Genomic DNA, 4,281 nt, shown 5'->3' on the forward strand with positions numbered 1-4,281 from the left:
CTTGGGCCACTGAGTAGTGTAACTTCAAGTTTCTTATACTAAAAGCAGGGTGGACAAGACAGATGGCTACCCAGAAGAGTTGTGAAGTGGTATGTGTATATACGAAAAGTAAAATTCTGGAATTCAGTTCCTTTTATTTTGGAACACAGGGTCTAATATAAAGTGCATTCAGTAAGCATTGTGGAAGCTGGGATCCGCCTCTTCTTCTCTCCCATCCAAATATTTGATCGCAGACAAGTGTATCATGCAACCTGCTTCATAAATTTATGATGTTTCTTTTCTTAACATATCCTATATATTTCAACTACTTTGCTCAACAAAACACCAGCTTCAACACTTCCTTTCATATCAGTGTACTAATCCAGCAACAAGTAGCTGCTGAGACGTGTCATTGCTGAATTCCTAGCAAATGCCTGCTTGCTGGGGTTTTCAATAGATATCAGGTTTGGATGCTACTGATAGCCAGAAGGGCCTGAGGTTTTAAGCCTTTCCATCTTTGTGGGCCTCTTAAATACATTAATTACAGTAATGCCTAAGGAGCATCTACAGAAAATAAGTTTTACTGCAATACATGTTGAATGTGTGTGACATTAAAGCTAAGTCTACATTAGCAAATAGCGTGGACTAATGGGAGCAGATCAGTAGAGAGAAAGTGTTGGTGCTGAGGACCTGATGTCCACACAGTGTACGTTTCATGGTTTCTATCAGCTAGCTGGTTTTTTAATTTGTCCGGGTTATATACCAAATTAATTCAGATTAAAAACTTCAAATTGTTCCTAGATAGTACTAAGGATGGAGCTGCAGTATACCGCAGCTCATTTTCCAGTAAGAGAGAAGGAAAAGGAAGATGCATCTCAACTGCCTTATTTGCCTTGAATTCTGACTTAGCATCCTAGAAACAAAAGAGTTCAGTTCCCAAGTTACTGTAAGTCTATTACAAGTATATTGCTCTAACATTTTAATGTAGTTGTGTTTAACACAGAAGTGTAGTAGCAGCAGTTTCAGTAGAAAAAGTTTGACATAAAGTACCCAAGAGATATTAGGCCAAACACAAACAGCTATTCTTGCTGCTAAAAATCTGTCAGGCAAATTCTCCCAAGCTTCATAGCTAGGGCTTCACAGCCCTGGGGACAAAAATAAGAGCTATTTGACAATTAAAGATACAAGCTATCAATATTTCCATACGACAGTCACTTTTTTTTTTTTTTTAAATTAAGTGCATTGAGTTTTATTTTCCTTCCCCAAACTGCTGAACTTGCAAATACACCTGTTTCTGATCTCCCAAAAATCACTGCAAGTTTACACTGCTTTACCAATAGTAAGTATCCAGTACACAAAAATAAGGGTCTAAATCTCTGTGAAACACTATTGACTTCAAATAGGTATTTGATGAAATTTAATACGTTAGCTCTAACTTCAAATTAAGATGGTGTTACTTTAATAATCTATTATAATGCTCTTTCTCAAGTCTTGTATGAGAAGCTGCATACAACCTGCATGTTTATCCTGTTCATCCTTCCTGGTATATCTTCCAAATATTTCAAACTCAGTATCATGGCTGGTTTTCACTGAATTCTATTAACTGGCTCCTTAATGTGACCCATACTCACTAAATGCAGAAGACCTATCAAATTTATATTTCTACATACAGTGTTTGGTGTGCACTCAGGCATTTATTTTGTGTTGCAGCTAACTACAAAGCATTAACAAAATATCCTGGTCTACAGTAAGCTTCTATCCAGTTATATTAGGTAATCTAATTTTGCATTAGGTTTTGTTACATGCAAAATCTTACTATAGGCAAAAAGGAAAATACCTTAATATAACTGAAATCTTAACAGTCTAGTCAAAAAATTATTAGTCCAGATCTAATTATTACAGGAAAAAAGAGAAGTGACCACTACTATAAAGTATCAATAGCAAAAATAGTAGTTAAAATTGTACTCATTTCCTATCTCCCCTTTTACTGATGTTTACTTACCTTTCAACTGTCCCTTCAGATCTTTGGGTTGATGGCTTCAGTTTGGGCCACTGGAGGGAATACAGCCAGTTATTAGCCACATCAAGCTTGATGTTAAGGTTGATGGCAATGGTTTCTTCCTCCTCAATCTAGGATCCACTTGGATTCAGTTTTAGGATTGCTAACACTCTCATACACCTTGCTCTTTCATTCGTCAGTCTGCAAGTTCAGATTACATCTGATTTTACTATATACAGTGCATTTTACATACATTAGATACTTGTTCTTTGTTCTGTTATTCCCCAAACTAGTTTTGTCTGGGTTTGCGTTTCTTCAACCAACTATTGGTGAGCTGTCTGTAGCCCTGGGGTCCCTGGGGTCTCCAGTGCCAGCCCATGCCCTCTTTGTCATCCCATGCCCGGATGCCTCTGCACCACATCTTGTGTCCTCATTTCTCTTAAGCCTCTGCTATCCCTTCAGGCCTGTATTCGTCTACCTTGCTACATTAAAAATGTAAATATCCCATTAAAAATTAAATATCCCATTCTGTACAGAATAATTACTTGCCACTACCAGCTATATAAAAACTCTGTTTGTGCACCATACAAACACAAGGAAAACAAAGTAGGTAGACCTACCTGGTCAGTAAAAAATTGCTATTACAGCTAAACCAAGTAAAGAGAGAGTTCCAGGCATGTCAAGATGAGTTTGTCCAAAGCAAATCTGATAGGCCTCAGTCCTGAGGCCTGGCAAAATCAGTACAAAGCTTGTGGCCTTTCACTAGCAATGGCAATGTCACATTACTGGGCTACAGTTTAGGCACCTAGAAATTCACTTTTCTCCCTTTCCCCACAACATAAGCATTTGCATTAGATTTGATAAGATTAAAACTGGAAACACACTAGATGTGTTTCACTAAAAAAAAAAAAAAAAAGCAAGAATATTCAATATTCCTGAAATGCTATTGTTCTGAGAAATATTTTGCCACCACTGTGTATTACCTGTTTGCTATAAAATTTGAGAAAGATACAGACACTTCTGTTGCCTGCTTATGAAATAACATTTTAGAGATATTACTTACAGAATAGAAGCATTATTGAAGTATTAAAACATGAACCTTCAGAAGTATGCAACTGAGAAGAAATTCCAGTTGTCAGTAATAGCATCCTGACAAGATAGCATCTCCACCTGTGCATTAAATTTTTGCTTCATTTTCAAGTTATTTGAAATTAGACTAGAAGTTATAATACTAATTTCCAAGTTATTTGAAATTAGACTAGAAGTTATAATACTAAGCAACACCAACAGAGCTTTATTAGCCTTCAAATACATACTCAAAGAACCTAATGACACTGGTAAGAGTTTGAGAATAAAAATACTTACTACATACTTCTATTAATGACAATTCTCTTCAATTGCATGACTTCATGTGGCACTAGCAATGATTCCTCAGTAAGAAAATCATCTCTGAGATGTCACTACTCCCTCAGCCCCCTTCCCCCCCAAACTATTTTTTTCCCCTCTTCATGCAAGGTAAAGAGTTTCCATACTAGTAAATCAGTCTGAGTCACTTTCTTGGAGATTGAGAAAGTGCAATTGTAAGACTAACCCTTTTGGCAGGAGAAGCTTGCTCCAGGCTCTCTGCTTGATAATTCCACCACCCCCCATCACCCTCCTTGTTGAAAACTGATGGACCTTGATCTTTTAGAAGAGACAGTTTTGACTGTAAAGTTTTTACAGCAATCAAGTTCTACCTGCATTTTGGATACAAAATTAAACAAGGGAGTTCTGAAATGACATACATTCTCCCCCTGTCAGGTCTAATGATCTCTTTCTAGAAAGGTTGAAAACCTACTGTATGAATCTATGAGCCTTCCTCCACTAGCAGCAAAAAAGCAGCTAGCAGAATTGCACTGGCTGAATTTTCCAAGCCATGCAGTTTTACATGCTAAAATTAACTTAAAACATCTAATCCATAGTTTAGTTTTGTTCTTCTCTACCTACCACATAGTACTAAATTTGTGGGAGTAATTTGGCTCCTGATCCAAATTCAGACCTCAGTTACTCCATCTACTTAAGACAGGCCATCCAGCTTTAACCCTTTAATAGTTCATTAATTTCATACTAACTAAAATGTGGGCTACAGGAGTTTGTCCTGTTTAACAGTGGTATTTCCCACATGATTTACATAAATTTCAAAGTTTACATAAATTGAATGATGGTTACATATAGGCATGATGGTTTAGCACAGCAACATACAACTGATCTAAAAATATTCAAATACCATCTAGGCCAAATATCATCACTATCAGACAGTATTT

This window comes from Struthio camelus, chromosome 4 (genome assembly GCF_040807025.1).
Source record: "Struthio camelus isolate bStrCam1 chromosome 4, bStrCam1.hap1, whole genome shotgun sequence".
NCBI lineage: Eukaryota > Metazoa > Chordata > Aves > Struthioniformes > Struthionidae > Struthio > Struthio camelus.